Below are 18,991 nucleotides of genomic sequence, written 5' to 3'. Positions count from 1 at the left end.
TGGCCTCATGCCTGCCACGTCTATACCTGCAATACACCAGCCCTGTGCCATCCATGTGCTGCTGCTCTTACTGTGCCCTGGGAGATGCCCCCAAAGGCAGCCTCTCTACAGCATCAGCAATAGGCATGCTGGGCTGGGGCATGTATCCAGCAGAGGTCAATGAGGACGTGCGCATGGCACGGCTCAGCTGAAGCGTATTTAAAATCTGTCCATTGCAGCAATTTCCTGGTCCTGCTTGCAGGCAGGGGCCTGTGCAGGGCAGTGTGAAAGTCTGCACAGAGCCAGCCTGGAGCATGATGCAGGACATGGGCCTCGGTGCAGGGAGCAGCCTGCTCTGTCTCTCTTGGGTTTGGGTTCCTGTGCGTGAGGGCTCTCGATTGGGAGAAATAAAATCAGGTGATGTGGCAACCTTCCAGCAAGAGGATTTGGTTTTTTTATCTAAGTTCTCTGGGTTTGCCATGAACAGAACATGATCCCATCTAGCAGGAAGCAGTAGGAATACACACATGCACCCACCCACTCGCATTCTCCCTCTCTCTCCCGCCCAGGCCCCCCATCCCCATTCCAAAAGTTGTGATAGCTGATGACCCAGTTCCTGGGTAGATCCCAGCAATACCCCCAGGGGCCAGGATGCTGTCATACCATATGACACAATTCTCATAACTTCACATGCATTAATGATACACGTCTATGGCTAGAGAAATGACTTTCAGCAGATCGTGCCCTTTCCCCTGATGCCTCACCCAGCCTGCTTTATATGCAATATCACAATTATATAGATGTAAGCAGAGTCAGGATAAGCTCTACCCTGACATCTGGTGGAAAGAATGTCAGAGAGTGTATTTGCATAGGCACGCCTACCCTATCCCAGACTGCTGAGCGGTGGGACTGCTTGGTGACAAATGACTCACCCTCAGTTGGGTGGTACTGGCTAGACAAGGGACATGGGTTCCAAAAGCCAGTGAATGGAGAGAGGTACAGGTTCTAGCTCTGGCTCCTTGTGGAGCCAGAAGCACCAGTTCCACCCTCTCCACTGTGGAATGTCAGAGTTGATTTTTTTTATTCCCTCAAGACTCTAAATACAGGTGACTGAGCTGAACGCACTTTGGGCTAATGGTGCACTAGCACTGGGGCTCCCCTACTACGAGCTGAGATCACTAGGAGTTGAAATCACTAAAGAGCTGAAATTACTGAGCTGAGAGCACTGAGTACTGTGCTAACTAGCGGGGGAACCTGAAGCTATACTGTGGAACAGAGCAGCTGGTGGAGTGGAGCAGTTGTGGGGATGGCTGGAGCGGATCATGGGACAGCTGATGGCAGCAGAGCGGCTGGCAGAGCAGAGTAGCTGTGGGACGGGGGGAGTGGCCCACAGAGTGAGCGGAGCCGAGCAGTTTGCAGGGAGAACTGGAGCAGCTCACGGAGCAGAGCTGCTGGTGGAGCAGAGCAGTTTCTGAGGACGGCTGGAGGAGCAGAGTGGAGCAGCTGGTAAAGCAGAGCAGTTCGTGGAGAAGGCGGAAGCAGAACCCACGGAGAGGCAGGGCAGTTGGCCCCGGACCACGTAAGGTGCCCCTTTCTACCCAGGCTGGGGGGAGGGACCTCTACAGATAAACTCTCGAACTCTGGGGTGGCATTGACCAGAGACTTTTGGGTTGTTGGACTTTGGGGTGATTGGACTTAAAACCCTAAGGGGAAAAAGGACAGCGCCAAACGTACTTGGAGGTGGGATTTTGTTTATGGTTTGTGTTATAACCCTGTTTGTGGTGTTTCTCCAGTGGGATGCCGCATTGTTTCCTTCCTTTATTAAAAAGATTTTGCTACACTCAGACTCCGTGCTTGCGAGAGGGGAAGTATTGCCTCCTAGAGGCGCCCAGGGGGGTGTGGTATGTGAGTGTCCCAGGTCACTGGGTGGGGGCTCGAGCCGGTTATGCATTGTGTTACTGAAATGGAACCCCTGGATACTGAACCCGGCCCTTGTTGCTGCCAACTCAGAGGGGCAGAAGGGTTACATAAAAATGAGGAATATGGGGGTTACAGTACGAGGAAGAAACAAAAAATTATGGCCCATGACTCATATCATAAATACTACTGCTTGAATCTTGGGGGGAGGCAGGATGTTGGGGGGGGGGCGCCCTGGAGGCCCTGCTGCTACTCCAGCCGCTGCCAGAGGAGGAGCCCTGTGAAGGTGCTGGAGCCGAGGGAGCCGGCGGGAGCTGTAGAGAGGAGCATCCCCATGTGGGCAGGGTCTTGCCAGCAGTTTTCTGAGCAAAGCCCTGATGGCTCGTCCCTGCCTGGCCAATGGCTCTACGTTCCCAGCTGCCAGTCCCAACGGGGGCTCACCCAGCCCAGCTCCCCAGGCCTCCGGCCGCCCGTCTCTTTGCCCGGCCCAGGCGGGATTCCTCCTGTTTGCCCAAGCGGTGTGACTGGAGGGAGATGCGCTTGCCCTTGCCTGGCCAATGGCTGGCTCACTCCTCTGCCAGGTCTATATTGGCCGTCAGGGTGGAGAAGCGTCATCCCTACCCTGCCTGTCCTTGTTCCGAGTCCAGGGCCCGAGGCAGAGGCTGATGTGGCCACTTGGGCTGCACCGCCCCCTCCTGCCCCCACGGCATCACCCAATGACCTCCCATGGCAGCAGCACATGCCCTTGCTACAGGAGACTATCGCACACAGCAGGGTTCTTGCCTGGCTATGGGAGGGGGATGGTGTCTAGTGATTAAAATGGGAGTGGAGGAGGTTGGGTGGCAGGACTCCAGGGTTCTTTTCCCAGCTCTGGGAGTGGGGTGGGGTCTAGTGGTTAGTTATTACCTGTGATGTTACCATGGGTAATCATAAGGGTACCTGCACAGAAGAAAATCCCTGGGTGTGCAGTTGTCATGGACACATCACAGCTGGGATAACGTCTCTCCTGGGATGCCAGCTCTATGATAATGTAACCTTTTGCAGAATGTAACCCTACAGGTAATATGGATGCCAAGGTGTGAAAATTTAGATTTAAGCTAGTAGCATCCTGGAGCCAGAAATACCCCCCTGTTTGGGAAAGATGTGGAAGCCACTGTGGGTGCAGGTGCAATCAGCACTTTTCAAGGGGTCTTTCCAGTGCATAACATGGAGGGGGTGGCACACCCTAGAGAATGGTGAGTGGACCGGGTACCAGGACCGGCTCTAACTCTTTTGCTGCCCCAATCAAAAAAAGAAAAAAAGACACTGCCCTGCTGAAACAACCCCCGCTGCCCGAGCACTGTCCTACCCTGCCAACCTCCCCAGAGCACCACGCCACGCTGCCCAAACAACCCCCCCAGCACCGCACCACCCTTCTCCAACAACTCCCCTAGTGCCGCACCGCCCTGCAGAAACAACCCCCTCAGCACAGCGCCACCCTGCCCAAACAATCCCCACAGCGCCACACCGCCCTGCAGAAACAATCCCCCCAGCACCGTACAGCCCTGCAGAAACAACTCCCCCAGTGCCACACCCCCATGCCCAAACAAAGCCCCCAGAGCGCCACGCCACCCTTCCCAAACAACCCCTCCAGCACTGCACCACCCTGCCCAAACAATCCCCACAGCGCCGCACTGCCCTGCAGAAACAATCCCCCCAGCGCTGCACCGCCCTGCAGAAACAACCCCCCCCCCCCAGTGCCGTGCCACCCTGCCCAAAAAACCTCACCAGCTCCGCACCGCCCTGCAGAAACAAACAACAGCTAAGCAGGTCCTGGCCGCAACAAACAAACAAAAACCATTGAGTACTGCTCCGCCGAATCAAAAAAAAACCAACCCTGAGAACTGCTCCGCCCTCAAAGATTAGCCGCCCCTTACAAGGTGCCGCCCCACGCATGTGCTTTGTCGGCTGGTGCCTGAAGCCACCTGCCGGGTACACCCCAGCTGCAGCACATCCCTAGAAGGGTTGAAGCAGCAATTTCATTGGTGGGTGAGGGGACACCCAAGGGCTTGTTGCTGGAAAAGGGATTTGTGGGCAGCAGCAACCACGGGGTCGGGTGTGTGGAATTTAGGGACCAGTTGGGTAACTAAGCAATTAATAAAATATACTGTAAAAGTTCAACACCAAATGGATGAGCTACTGGCACAGCAACTGGCTGTGACTGCGAAAGGCTGGGGAAGAAGGCTGCGGAGGTGAAGCTGAGGCCAGGGGACCTCGTGATGTGGGTGAGGTGGCTTTTGAAGGCGAACCTGGGGGGAGGTGTGTTTGGGAATACAAAGAGCTCAACTGTGGGGCTGGCACCTGTGTAATAGTTACCCTGGTATCTTAGAATGGGGCAGCAACTAAGGTGTGTCCTCATGAGCCCTATGGGAGTAATGAGAAAGGGAAGAGCTGGCTGGGAACCACTGGGGGATAAATGGGGTGGATGGAACGGTGTAAAATGGACACACAGTCAGTTAAGTGTTTGTTCAGAGAACGTATTTGGATGGGTCCCTGCTCGAGGGCCATGGAGGACTAGAATTAAGGGCCTGTTGCAAATGGGGCCATGGTCAGTGTAGGTATATATGGTAAACGGGGTGTTTTGCTGGGAATGTAAATACTCCCTTTCTCTGGGAATATCTGGTCTCCAGGATCTGAACAAGAGCCCATGAACACTGCAGAGGCAGCTCGCTGCAACTGCCAACAACTGGCCACATTTAAAATAGATTCTCCAGAGTGGTGTGAAAAGGATGTGAACCCTGGCATAGAATACTGGAGCTGGAAAGGACCTCAGGAGGTATCTAGTCCAACCCTTTGCACAAAGCAGGATCAATCCTGAGACCCCAAAACAGCCCCCTGAAGGATTGAGCTCACATCCTTGGGTTTAGCAAGTCAATGCTCAAACCACAGAGCTATCCCTCCACCATCCAGAGGAGGAGCAGCAGTGTTTCTGGTGGTGGCCCGGATGTTGGACTGTATTACAATGGTCAGGGCTCACTATCTTACCGTGGATTAGCCTGGCTATTGGCCCGTTTATTAAGTGTGCTACTCTCAGACACCAGCCGATAGTCCAGGGACACTTCTACCAAACACGTCACCAGCCACCAACAGTACCCTGAGCCGGAGCCACATCCTGCATCGACTATGAGAAAGGGACCGAGAGACTTTGTCCATTGGACCATATGAACTGGAAACATAAACTCACAGAACTCTCATCAAATGAGGGTCAATCCACCCTCCTCATCGTATCCTCTCATTATACCCCACACCCAACATAGCCGTTCTATGAACAACGTACCCTGATCTCAGTGTCTGTACTTTGAACCCTTAACCTTTTACCCCCAATGGCGGATATTGCAGTTCATGTATTCCTTATGCCACCTGATCTTAAACCCCACTTCGCACCTCTTGATAAGCTGTACGTTATTCTCTGATAACCAAAAACTTCTGCCTTTAAACTCTGTACTGTTTTTTTATTTTAAACCTTATCTTAATATAATCTTGCCATGTATGCTGCAGTGATTGAGGGGAACAACCACTGGTTGTCACATATGAGTAATGTAAGAGGCCCTCCACCGAAAGCGTAATAGATGACCCAGACCCAACCTGCTCGGACCCATTACTATGGGGAGTCTGAGACACTGATTGGAATATACTTGCAGTATGTCCATAGGAGGGAAAATGCAGGGCACCCAGGGGGCAGTGGGGCAGATGGAACACTGACACGTGGCATCTTGATACCTGGCGCTATCAGGAAATGTGCGGCCATACGTCTGATGCTTTTCCCGGTCCGGGACACCTGGGAAGGTGGGTCCCATAAGAAAAGAGGTGGCATGTTAGGAATATTAGTGTCAATGTAGGATCCAGGCCTGTAGTTTTGCCTGAGATAGGACTTTGAGTTCAGCTTGCCTGGTGGGTTTTCGTCATACAGTTCCACTAATACGTGTGATCAAAGATAGACACGGTAACTGTAGGTTTTGCCTAAACCCCCTGGGTTTGTTGGTATAATGGGAGTAGGTAAGAGCAGTTAAAGTGTTACTGGGCGTGGGGGGAGTGTAATATACAAGCCAATAGTTGAAGACTGCCCCAACTCCTTACCCCTCCCAGGGGATACCCAAGCGGTGGGACGAAGACCCCAACTTAAGACCCTCCAAAACGGAGCATGACCATAGGTTGTAAGGGGTGGGACTAGGGGCGTGCCTTGTGGGTATATTTGGGCCTGCTAAGAAGGAGGAGATGGGAAATGGGGATTAGGGATGGAGAGCAGGGACACAGGCGCTGTCAGAGCTGGGAACGGAGCTCTGGGGAACAGATACCATCAGCCAACCCCAATAACCGTGGCATTGCCTGCACTTCAGACTTCTGGTCTTCTGCTTTCTGTCTGCATGAGAGGAACCAAGGGAGGGGGTGAAGGGGAAGCCCTCTAACAGCCCCTCCGAGAGCTGCAGCTAAAACTCAGGAATCTTGGGTCCCATCCTGGGTTCTGTGGGCTGCAATATGCTGCCACTGAGTCTATAACTCCGTGTGTCCATCTTGTATAGCCCACACCACATCAAGCCAAGGTTGGGCTGGGATCCAGGCAGCGGTGCTGGAGAAATGTGTATAGGGGTGCTGAGAACCATTGAACTAAACTGTAAACCCTGGATATAATGGAAACCACATCAAGGTGCACCCCCCTGCACTGCTAGTTCCAGCACCTACGGGTCCAGGGCAGAGTTAAGGGGATTTCAGGCAGCATCTTCAATCTGCATTGCCAGGGGAGTCAGCACTCAGCCCTGTGACTGGGTCCCAGCTCATCTTGACTCTTGATCTGGGGATTCATGAGGCTCTAGGGGCCATGCCCAGCCTAGTACTTGGCGTAGGAACCATTTCCCCAGCACAGGGAACTCAGAGGGTCTGATTCTACCCAACTGAACGGGAGCTGGTGTGGGTCTGGCCCTGCTTTAACCCTTTGAGTTCTCAGCACAGCCTTCAGATGGGCGTCTCTCAGCCCTGGGGAGAGGGGGGCTGGATTGTCCCAGCCGTGGGCAGTGGAGTGGCTATGGGGGAAGAGAGGTGGGGTAAGACACACAGGGGCGCAAGAGGGGGAGTGGCCCCAGTAACTCCTGTGGAGACACGTACACACAATCCCACGCACAGACCTACACACACTCTCTCCTTAGGCCCTGGGACGGTGCCCACGTTCCCAGTCTCTCCCTGTCTGGAGACCCGGACAGTTCCCTTCAGCACAGGGAGATCTCAGCAGCAACCAGCAGGGGCTTAACCCCTCACCCCACCCCACCCCCTAGTAACTGCCATGAAAGCACATAATCAGTGACCCCTCCCCGCGGGGGTGGGAAGACAAGATCTGCCACACCCTTGCCCCCTCCGCTCCCATACAAGACCTGGGCACCTGACACAGCTGGGAAGGGGTGCAGGGATCTGCCAGGGACAGGAAGCCCAGGGTCATGAGCTGCTGTAACAGCGCACGGCCCTGGGGTGGGGTTAAAAGCATCGGCTCCTCCCAAGTCCAAGGGTCGCTGTGCTTGGCAGGGCCACCGAAGGCTGAATGGCGCTGGCTCTGCCGGGGTCCAAGGGTTGCTGAGGGGGGAGCAGAGGGTCTGGACCTGTTACACACCCTCACAGAGGGCTCTCACCCCAGGCACGGGACTGTTCTCCCAGCTGCAGACACCAGCACAGGCCCTTGAGTTGTTCTGGAAGCATGCCAAGGAATCAGCTCAGCTGGTGCCAAGGTGCAGCTGGCTCTGGGCTGGGAGAGCCAAGTCATAGCCTCAGCCTGCTACCTGCAGAGCTGAGCCTCCCATTGCCAGGCTGAGGTGCTGGAGACCCCTGACTTTCAGGAGAGAGGACCGGCACAGCGCTCCCTGCAGCACAGCTCCCCTAGTAGCGCATAGGGACCAAGACTGACGCCGGGAGGTCTGTCTCTGTGCCAGGCCTGCCATGGCGTGTGAATACTTCACTCACAAGGGAGTGCTGTTCCCATGCCTGGATTTTTCCCCCGAGAATCTGAGCTACGTGGAGAATGAATTCCAGGTGCAGGATGACGACGTCTTCAACATCACCTACCCCAAGTCAGGTAGGGGAGAGCAGGGGTGTGTGTGTGTAGGGGGGTCCTGACACACATACGGACATTAGATGGAAACACCAAACCTGTCACATGACCTGATTTCCTAGACGCCAGACTCCAAGCACCCCTCCCCGCACCCAGAGTGAGACAAAGCAGGCTGCTCCCTGTGGCCCAACTCGCCCACCTGGTGCTGGGCTGACTCTCTGCAGACACACTCTAACCACCGGCTTTCTCCAGAGCCACCGGCAGGGCAGGAGACTGCTGGCACAGCACAGTGAGAGCTTCTGATTTTAGTGCTGTCAATGCACCTCAACTGATGGGGACTAGGGGCCAGGACTCCTGGGTTCTCTCACCGGCTCTGGGAGGGAGAGAGGGACCTAACAGGTTGAGGGGTTGTTTCGGGCCCATTAACTCTTTCATCCCTAGGCACTAGCTGGATGCTGGAGATTCTGAGTCTGATCCGTTCTGATGGGGACCCCGGCTGGGTGCGCAGTGTGCTGAACTGGGACCGGGCGCCCTGGGTGGAGAGCCGGTCGGGGCTGGAGGCTGCCCTGAAATATCCCCCACCCCGGCTGCTCTGCTCCCACCTCCCCGTCCATCTCTTCCCCAAGTCCCTGCAGCGCTCCAAGGCCAAGGTGAGAGGCGGGAGAGCAGGGGCTGCAAGTCAGGATTGAGAGGCACCGACAGGGCTGTGCGTCAGGAGGGGGGTGAATCCAGGGCTGCTGCTGGGTGTGAGTTACAGTAATTTGGGCGTGTGAAAGAACAGGCAGCAGGGTGCGGCAATTCCTTCTCCATGCAGAGGGTGGGGAGGTGACGGCCCGGGTTGGGTGGCTAATTGCTGGGTTCACTTGGCATCTCCCTCCCCGGATTGTTAGTGACTCCCCTCCCCTGCCCCCAGATCATCTACACCCTGCGCTGCCCCAAGGACGTCCTGGTCTCCCTGTACCACTTCTCCAAGCTGCTGCGTTACTTCAGGGACCCTGGCTCACTGGACTCCTTCCTCGAGGACTTCCTGAGCGGGAATGGTGAGCAGCACCCTGGGGCCCTCGGGGGCCATGCTGCAGCTAGGGATACGCAGGCAACCTCCGCTCGCCTGATACCTGGGCTCCCAGCCATTGATTGATGGGATCCAGTTTGTGCATCTCCAGCCAGCTCTGAGCTGCTCTTTACCCAGGGCTTAATAGGCTGCTGAGTGGGGTAAGAAGCTGCTGCATGGCCATCCGGCCGCGCACCATGGAGGAAACTTAGGTGGAGGTAGTGCTTAAGTTGTGCCAGGGCCCTGGCACCTCCAGGCTTGGCAGTTCAGGGCCCCAGCACCTCTGGGCTTGGCAGTTCAGGGGCTTTGCACCTCCAGGCTTGGCAGTTCAGAGCCCTGGCACCTCTGGTCTGGCTGCATCAGTTATGAACATAAAAAAATTGCTTGAGCCCCGGCACCACTTTAATTATAAATTGAAGAGTGGGTGGAGAGCCGGCTCTGGAGTCACCGTGCCGCTCTCCCCTGCACAGTGCTGTATGGCTCCTGGTTCGACCACGTCACCGGCTGGATGGGGCTGAAAGGCAACGAGAACTTCTTCTCTATCACGTACGAGGAGCTGCAGCAGGTAGGGAAACCATCCCCTTGGGCCACACCCAGATAACTCCAGCCCTGGGGTCACGCCCACACATAACCCCACCCCCTGATGACACCAAACGTAGCCCCCACAACCACCCCACATGTAGCCACCCCCCGAGCCACCCCACATGAACCCCGCCCCTGAGGAATCCCCACACGTAACCCTGCCCCACGCTTCCAGCCAGGTGCTGTTCTAGGGTGTTGGCAGCCCCAGCTCCCCAGGCCTCGGCGTCCATGTCCTGGCTGTTGGCTCCTCCTGGCCTTTGCATTCCTCTGCCCCTGGCCTGGAACAAGACCTGACCTCAGGTGGCCAACGTGGCTCATGGCCAAGGCCCTCTGCCCTTGAGGGTCTCTTCCTCAGCTCCCAGCGGGGAGTAGGACCCTGCGGGGGGAGGGAACTGAGGCACAGGTGGACCATAAAATTGTCACCCTAGAATCACCCTCTTCATGGCAGCGGGTGTCTCCCCCAGGATCTGCAGGGCAGCGTGCGGAGAATCTGCCACTTCCTGGGGAAGGAGCTGAGTGAAGAGCAAGTGGCCGCGGTGGTGGAGAACGCCTCCTTCCAGAGCATGAAGGGAACAAAATGTCCAACTTCTCCCAGCTGCCAGACGAGTACATGGACCACTAGAAGGGGGAGCTCCTGAGGAAAGGTGAGTCCAGGCCTGGGCTTGCAGCGGGCTGCGAGCTGGGACTGAGGTGCACCAGCAGAGCTGTGGGGGCAGGATTGGGGGGGCAGGGGCTGTGGGTTGGGAGTGAGGGTCACCAGCAGAGCTTTCAGGGGCAGGGCTGGGGGGCAGGGGTTGTGGGCTGGGAGTGAGGGGCACCAGCAGAGCTTGTGGGGGCAGGGGCTGTGGGTAGGGAGTGAGGAGCATCCTAGACGATATCCCCTGTGGCCTGCAGGGATCTGTGGTGACTGGAAGAACCATCTCTCGGAGGCACAGAGCCAGCGATTCGACACCGTTTACCAGGAGCGGATGCAGGGTCTGAGCATGACCTTCCCCTGGGACTGATGGCCTGACGCCCGCCACATCTGTACCTGCAATACACCAGCCCTGTGCCATCCACGTGCTGCTGCTCTTACTGTGCCCAGGGAGATGCCCCCTGGGGCAGCCTCACTACAGCATCAGCAATAGGCAGAGCTGGGCTGGGGCATGTGTCCAGGAGAGGTCAGTGAGGACGCGCACACGGCAGGGCTCAGCTAAGGTGTATTTAAAATCTGTCCATTGCAGGGTTTTCCTGGCCCTGCTTGCAGGCAGGGGGCTGTGCAGGGCAGTGTGAAAGTCTGCACGGAGCCAGCCTGGAGCATGATGCAGGAGATGGGCCTCTGTGCAGGGAGCAGCCTGCTCTGTCTCTCTCGGGTTTGGGTTCCTGTGCGTGAGGGCTCTGGATTGGGAGAAATAAAATCAGGTGATGTGGCAACCTTCCAGCAAGAGGATTTGGTTTTTGTATCTAACTTCTCTGGGTTTGCCATGAACAGAACATGATCCCATCCAGCAGGGAGCAGTAGGAATACACACACGCACACACACGCCCACTCACACTCTCTCTCTCTCTCCCGCCCAGGCCCCCCGTCCCCAGTCCAAAAGTTGTGATAGCTGATGACCCAGTTCCCAGGTAGATCCCAGCAATATCCCCAGGGGCCAGGATGCTGTCATATCATATGACACAATTCTCATAACTTCACATGCATCAATGATACACGTCTATGGATAGAGAAATGACTTTCAGCAGATCATGCCCTTTCCCCTGGTGCCTCACCCAGCCTGCTTTATATGCAATATCACAATTATATAAAAATGAGGAATATGGGGGTTACAGGGTGGGGAAGAAACAAAAAATTATGGCCCATGACCTGTCCATAGTTCATATCATAAATACTACTGCTTGAATGCTGGGGGGAGGCGGGATGTTGGGGGGGCACCCTGGAGGCCCTGCTGCTACTCCAGCCGCTGCCGGAGGAGGAGCCCTGTGAAGGTGCTGGAGCTGAGGGAGCCGGGGGGCTGTAGAGAGGAGCATCCCCATGTGGGCAGGGTCTTGCCAGCAGTTTTCTGAGCAAACCCCAGATGGTTCGTCCCTGCCTGGCCAATGGCTCTACGTTCCTGTTGCCAGTCCTCACCCATCCCAGCTCCCTAGGCCTCCGGCCGCCTGTCTCTGCACCTGGCCCAGGCTGGATTCCTCCTGTTTGCCCATGCGGCGTGACTGGAGGGAAATGCACTCTCCCCTGCTTGGCCAATGGCTGGCTGACTTCTCTGCCAGGTCAATATTGGCTGTCAGGGTGGAGGAGCATCTTCCCTACCCTGCCTGTCCTTGTCCCGAGTCCACGGCCCGAGGCAGGAGGTGGTGTGGCCACCTGGGCTGCACCGCCCCCATCCGCCCCCACAGCATCATCCGATGGCCTCCCATGGCAGCAGCACATGTCCTTACTACAGGAGACTATCGCACACAGCAGGGCTCTTGCCTGGCTCTGGGAGGGGAGTGGGGCCTAGTGGTTAGAACAGGGTGGGTGGCAGGACTCCTGGGTTCTATCTCCAGCTCTGGGAAGGGATGGGGTTTAGTGCTTACAGCCACCTGTACCCCTGCCACACCTCCTCTTATAGATGCTCGGAAATGGGCTGGGCCTGGGCTAGAGGCTCCTCCCCACTCAAGAAGGAGGATACCAGCTGGAATTAGCTGAGTAAATGGGGCAGCAGCCCTGTGTGCCACAGAGATTGCCAGCTGCTTACCCTTTAGTGTCTGCATGTGGAGGTGGGACCAGATCAAAATGGAATGGGGGATGATGGGAGAACAGGATCAGGTGGGTTAGAGCAGGAGGCTGGGAACCAGGACACCTGGGTTCTATCCCTGGCTCTGGGAGGGGTGTGGTCTAGTGGTTAAGGGGGACAGGGGGTGGGAGTCAGGGCTCCTGGGTTCTATCCTGCTCTAGGTGGGAAATGGCAGGTGTTTGCTCCATTGCAAACCCCAAGTTGAGCAGGTGCTGCTAAAGCCGTTTGCATCCCTTGGGCCAGGGCCCATGGTGGGAGGGAGGTTTCATTTGAGGTGTATTGGGGGACTCCTGGGGCACTGCTGGTCCTTGTATCTAGATGCCCCTGAGTAGCTCACGCCCACTTCCCCAGTGCTGTTCCCCACCCCCCTGGGTCACGGTTGCTGAGGCCCTGTCAGGGATTCTCAGGACTTGTGCTGTCTTGGCCCCGTATGGCCCTGGGGGGAACCCCCTTCAATATGACAGCCCTTCCCGCGGGTGCACTCTCTCTTGGGGGTTAAGCCTCTCTGACTCCTGGAACTGCACCTCTCTGAGCCTTAGCACGTCTGTCTCGCGCCGTGGGCCCCTCAGGGAGTCCACTCGCTCTGGACCCCCAGGGCCTCCACCCCCAGAGGGAATAATGCCCCCCTGATATCTAGCCTGGAGTGACTCTCAGCCAGCATAACACAGGAGGGTTTATTGAGTGTCTGAACCCAGCACAGGAAACTCTCAGGGCCTCAGGCCTGGCCTCCCTCGGCACAGCACAGCACAGCACAGCACAGCTACATCTCTCCTGCTCCCTCTCTCCAGTCCAGAGACCCTGAGCTTTCCAGCTGGGCAGCCGATATCCCCTCTGTGATGCAGTAGGGATTGTCTGTGTGGGGAGTGGGAGAGCAGGGGAGGACTTTAGGGGATGGACGATGCCAGGGCCTGTAACCTGAGCTAGGTAAGGGAGGGGAAAGGTCAACACCTTTGCCCGGAAGGGGACAAAGGAAGGGAGTGGCAGGAGGGAAGCAGTTTGAGTTTGGGCTTGGGGCTGGATGGGCGGAATTCAGGGGATCCTAGCTAGAATCCAAGCACCCTGAAAGCCCAGAAGGACTCGGTGGAGGGGTCCTGACTCTGCCTGGAAGCCCTGCTGTAACCTGTGTTCCTGTTGTCCAATAAACCTTCTGTTTTACTGGCTGGCTGAAAGTCACTGTGGGTCCCCGGAAGAGGGGTGCAGGGCTGGACTCCCCCACACTCCGTGACAACTGGTGGCAGCGGCGGGACATACTGCACCCCGTGGACGGCGCTTCCTGCAGTAAGTGACTGGGCAGCAGTAAAACGAAGGGGTGGTTAACCCCTGGGAGTGTGTGCCCAGTGAGAAGGACTTTGCAGTAACAGGTTCCCCCGGGGGATTGCAGCGAGCGGTCCCAGGGGCGGAGGAGTCTGCAGCTCAACCCTGGCAGAGAGGTGGTGACCTCAAGAAGGGCTGGTGCACTAGGGGTCCCCCTGAAAACCGTGGGGAGCGGCGAGCACCCCGGCCTGTAAGTGCCCAGCAGGAAGATGTATGCCAAGCGGCGCAAGTGTGGCCTGCTGGAGCTGTGCAAGCAGAGGGGGCTGCACCCAGGGAGGCTCAGCAAGGACCAGCTGATTGCCCAGCTGGAGCAGGGAGACCGCATGAATGAACGGAGCCCTGTCTCTGAGGGAAGCAGCTGGGCAGATGCAGCACAGGCACCAGTGTCTGTCCCCGCTGGGAGTGGTCCGCCGGCGGACGAGGGCTTCCCGAGACCCCCCCTTCCTAGGCTTAGGGGAAGGGCGGGGAGGAGCCCAGTGTATACCGAGGGCACCGTGACACCCCTGGCCAGCAGGGGATCCACCCGGCGAAGCCCATCCCCCAGCAGGGGATCCTCCCGGCAACGCTTGGCATCCGTGGAGCGGACGCGGCTGGAATATGAAAGGGAGAAGCTCGAGTTAAAGAGGCAAAAGCTGGAGGAGAAGGTGAAACAGCGTGAACATGAGCGGGAGGAGAAGGAGAAACAGCGTAAACATGAGCTGGAGCTGGCCCGGCTGGCGAGCAGTGGGGCCCCAGCTGCGGTGAGTGAGGGGGGACCCAAGCCTACAAAGAGCTTTGATAAGCACTTGCTGCCCCGGCGTAAGGAGGGGGAGGACATAGATACCTTCCTGACGGCCTTTGAGAATGCCTGCGAGCTGCACAGGGTTGACCCTGCAGACAGGATCGCAGTTCTCACCCCCTTACTGGACTCCACATCCGTGGAGGTGTACAGCCGACTGAAAGGGGCAGAGGCAGGGGACTACGAACTGTTCAAACAGGCCCTGCTCCGTGAGTTTGGGCTGACTCCTGAGATGTACCGGAAAAAGTTCCGGAGCCAGCGTAAAACCCGTGAGGTCACATACCTACAACTGGTCAACCGGGTGCAGGGGTATGCCCGCAAGTGGACAGCTGGGGCCAAAACTAAAGAGGACCTGCTTGACCTATTCATACTGGAGCACCTGTACGAGCAGTGCCCGTCCGACTTGAGGCAGTGGTTGATGGACCAGAAGCCGGAGAACCCACAGCACGCAGGCCAGCTGGCCGACCAATTTGTGGGACAGTCGGGCAGGGGATGGCAGGGAGGAGTCTCGAAGGAGCAGGCCTGCCTCAATGCAGAGAGAGAGTCATCATGGGACCTCCCAGCGGGGTCCTATGGAGAACCCCCCAAAAGGGGAACATCCAGCGGCAGGTCCCTCCGACCCACTCAAGGGGACCCACGAGACATGGGCTGCTATCGCTGTGGCCAACGAGGTCACATACGGGCCCAGCGCCCCAAGCTCAGAGACAGACCAAGCAGACCCAACCCGCAGAGGGTGGACTGGGTAAAAACCCAATTGGAGGAGGGGCTACATTCCCAGGAAAGGGGGGCTGGCAACATACCACCTGTGGATGCTCCAGGCTCTGGGTTTTTGGTTTACCGGGTGGGCGCGGGGTTGCCCCTCCGGAAGGAGTGCATTGTTTCCCTGGAGGTAGATGGGAGGAAGGTCACTGGGTACTGGGACACGGGCGCAGAAGTGACGCTGGCCCGGACCGAGGTAGTGGCCTCAGATCAGATGGTGCCTGACACCTACCTGACCCTGATGGGCGTGGGCGGGACCCCATTCAAGGTGCCCGTGGCAAGGGTACACCTGAAATGGGGGGCCAAGGAGGGCCCCAAGGATGTGGGGGTACACCGATATTTGCCCACTGACGTGTTAATGGGAGGGGACCTCGAGGACTGGCCTAGTAACACCCAGAGTGCCCTGGTCGTGACTTGTAATAAGAGTCGGCAAAGGGCACTGCACCCCGACAACGGGGAAGGTACTCGACCCGAGGTGCAGGACCCTAACCCAGGGAGCAGGGGAACGCCCAGGGGCACGATGCAGAGAGGCTGCAGCCTCAGACCCAGCCAGCAAGAGAGAGCCGGTCCCCATCCCTGTCCCAGCTGCTGAGTTCCAGGCCGAGTTGCAAAAAGATCCCTCCTTGCGGAAGCACCGGGACCGGGCTGACCTTAGTGCGGTACAGACCATGAGGAGAGGTTGCAAGGAGAGGTTCCTGTGGGAGAAGGGGTTCCTGTACTGAGAATGGGCTCCCCCAGGGGAAGTAGAGTCATGGGGGATCAGGAGGCAGCTGGTGGTTCCCCAGAAGTTTCGTCACAAACTGCTGTACCTGGCCCATGACATCCCTCTCGCCGGGCACCAGGGAATCCGATGCACCAGGCAGAGGCTGCTACAGAACTTTTACTGGCCTGGGGTCTTTACCCATGTCCGACAGTACTGTCAATCCTGTGACCCCTGCCAAAGGGTGGGGAAGGCCCGGGACAAGGGGAAAGCGGCTTTGAGGCCTTTATCCATCATAGAAGAACCTTTCCAGAAGGTGGCCATGGACATAGTGGGACCCCTCAGCAAGATGACCCGGTCAGGGAAGAAATACATCCTGGTGGTGGTGGATTTTGCCACTCGCTACCCCGAGGCGGTGGCCTTGTCCTCTATCGAAGCCGACACAGTGGCAGATGCGCTGCTGACAATTTTCAGCCGGGTCGGGTTCCCCAAGGAGGTCTTAACGGACCAGGGGTCCAACTTCATGTCGGCCCTGCTCCGGTCCTTATGGCAGAAATGTGGGGTCCAGCACAACTGGGCCTCAGCGTATCACTCCCAGTCCAACGGGCTGGTAGAAAGGTTCAACGGGACGCTGAAGATGATGCTAAAAACATTTATGAACCAGCACCCGCAGGACTGGGACAAGTACTTACCTCACCTGCTGTTCGCGTACAGGGAGGTGCCCCAGGAATCTAACGGGTTTTCACCTTTCAAACTGTTGTATGGAAGGCGGGTGAGGGGGCCCCTAGACCTGATGAGGGACGAATGGGAGGGGAAGGCCTCTCCCGAGGGAGAGTCAGTGGTGGAGTATGTCCTGACCTTCCGGGAAAGACTGGCCGAGCTCATGGGCCTGGCCAGGGAGAATCTGGCCCGAGCCCAGAGGAGGCAAAAGGTCTGGTATGACCGCACGGCACGGGCCCGTGCCTTCGCCACCGGAGATCAGGTGATGGTTCTCATCCCCGTGAGGAGAAACAAACTCCAGGCCGCCTGGGAAGGGCCCTTCAAGGTTATCAAGCAACTGAATGAGGTAAACTATGTGGTGGAGCTGTCAAACTGGGCACATCACCGTCGGGTGTACCATGTAAACATGATGAAACCATACTATGACAGGGGGAATGTGGTGTTGGCCATGTGTGGACATTGGGAGGAGTACGGAGATGACCCTTTAGTAGATCTATTCCCTGGGACCAAAGCTGGTTCCCCCCTGGAGGCAATTCCCCTCTCTGATCAGCTGACCCCGGGCCAGCACGCTGAGATCAGAGGGGTGCTGCATCTGTACCGACAGCTGTTTTCCAACCAGCCTGGAAGCACTAATTTGACTGTCCACCGGGTGGAGACCGGGTCACATCCCCCTATAAGATGCTCCCCTTTTCGGGTCACTGGTAAAACTGCCCGGGACCTAGAAAGAGAGGTCAGGGACATGCTGGCTTTGGGGGTGATCCAGCCGTCTTCCAGCCCTTGGGCCTCGCCAGTGGTGCTGGTCCCCAAGAAGGATGGGTCAATCCGGTTCTGTGTGGACTATCGAAAGCTCAATGCCATCACCATATCTGATGCCTATCCTATGCCCAGGCCTGACGAGCTCCTAGACAAGCTGGGAGGTGCTCGGTACCTCACCACTATGGATCTTACCAAAGGCTACTGGCAAGTGCCGCTGGACGCAGATGCCAGGCTGAAATCGGCCTTTATCACCCCTCTGGGGCTCTATGAGTTTCTGACCCTGCCCTTCGGCCTCAAGGGAGCGCCGGCCACCTTCCAGCGCCTGGTAGATCAGCTACTGAGGGGGATGGAGAGTTTTGCCGTGGCGTATATTGACGACATCTGCGTCTTCAGCCAGATCTGGGAGGACCACATGTCCCAGGTTAAACAAGTCCTGGACCGACTCCGAAAGGCTGGGTTAACAGTAAAGGCTGAGAAGTGCAAGGTGGGGATGGCTGAAGTATCTTACCTGGGCCATCGGGTGGGGAGCGGCTGCCTGAAGCCGGAACCAGCCAAGGTGGAGGTGATCAGAGACTGGCCTGCCCCCCAAACCAAAAAGCAGGTCCAGGCCTTTATTGGGATGGTGGGGTACTATCGAAGGTTCGTGCTCCACTTTAGTGCCATAGCCGGCCCCATCACTGAACTGTGCAAAAAGGGGAAGCTAGACAAGGTGATCTGGACTAAGCAGTGCCAGGAGGCTTTCCGGGCGCTGAAGGAGGCTCTGGTTAGTGGCCCAGTTCTGGCAAACCCAGATTTTCACCAATGCCTCAAACACGGGACTGGGGGTAGTGTTAATGCAGGAGGATGAAACGGGGGAGAGACACCCCATCGTGTACCTGAGTAAGAAGCTGCTACCCCGGGAACAAAGCTACGCGGCCATCGAGAAGGAATGCCTGGCCATGGTGTGGGCCCTTAAGAAGCTAGAGCCATATCTCTTTGGGCGACACTTCACCGTGTACACCGACCACTCTCCCCTGACCTGGCTGCACCAGATGAAAGGAGCCAACGCCAAGCTCCTGAGGTGGAGCCTGTTCCTGCAGGACTATGACATGGACGTGGTCCATGTGAAGGGAAGTGCCAACCTGACAGCGGATGCGTTGTCCCAGAGAGGGGACCCTGAACTTCCCCAGGTCACTGGGCAGAGTGACCCCGCTCAGTTCAGTCTCGAAGGGGGGAGAGATGTGATGCAGTAGAGACTGTCTGTGTGGGGAGTGGGAGAGCAGGGGAGGACTTTAGGGAATGGACGATGCCAGGGCCTGTAACCTGAGCTAGGTAAGGGAGGGGAAAGGTCAACACCTTTGCCCGGGAAGGGGACAAAGGAAGGGAGTGGCAGGAGGGAAGCATTTTTGAGTTTGGGCTTGGGGCTGGATGGGCAGAATTCAGGGTATCCTAGCTAGAATCCAAGCACCCTGAAAGCCCAGAAGGACTCGGTGGAGGGGTCCTGACTGTGCCTGCAAGCCCTGCTGTAACCTGTGTTCCTGTTGTCCTATAAACCTTCTGTTTTACTGGCTGGCCGAGAGTCACTGTGGGTCCCAGGAAGAGGGGTGCAGAGCCGGACTCCCCCACACTC

The 18,991-nt window shown here is 57.2% G+C and overlaps 1 pseudogene; it reads left to right on the top strand.

Moving 5' to 3' along the window:
- Nucleotides 1–7,854: 7,854 nt before the first annotated feature.
- LOC115640567 lies at nt 7,855–10,603 on the top strand (annotated as a pseudogene).
- Nucleotides 10,604–18,991: the final 8,388 nt, after the last annotated feature.

This window comes from Gopherus evgoodei, unplaced genomic scaffold (assembly GCF_007399415.2).
Source record: "Gopherus evgoodei ecotype Sinaloan lineage unplaced genomic scaffold, rGopEvg1_v1.p scaffold_31_arrow_ctg1, whole genome shotgun sequence".
Classification (NCBI taxonomy): domain Eukaryota; kingdom Metazoa; phylum Chordata; order Testudines; family Testudinidae; genus Gopherus; species Gopherus evgoodei.
The sequence above is the reverse complement of the archived record's forward strand: the minus strand, read 5'-3'. Positions and strand labels throughout refer to the sequence as shown.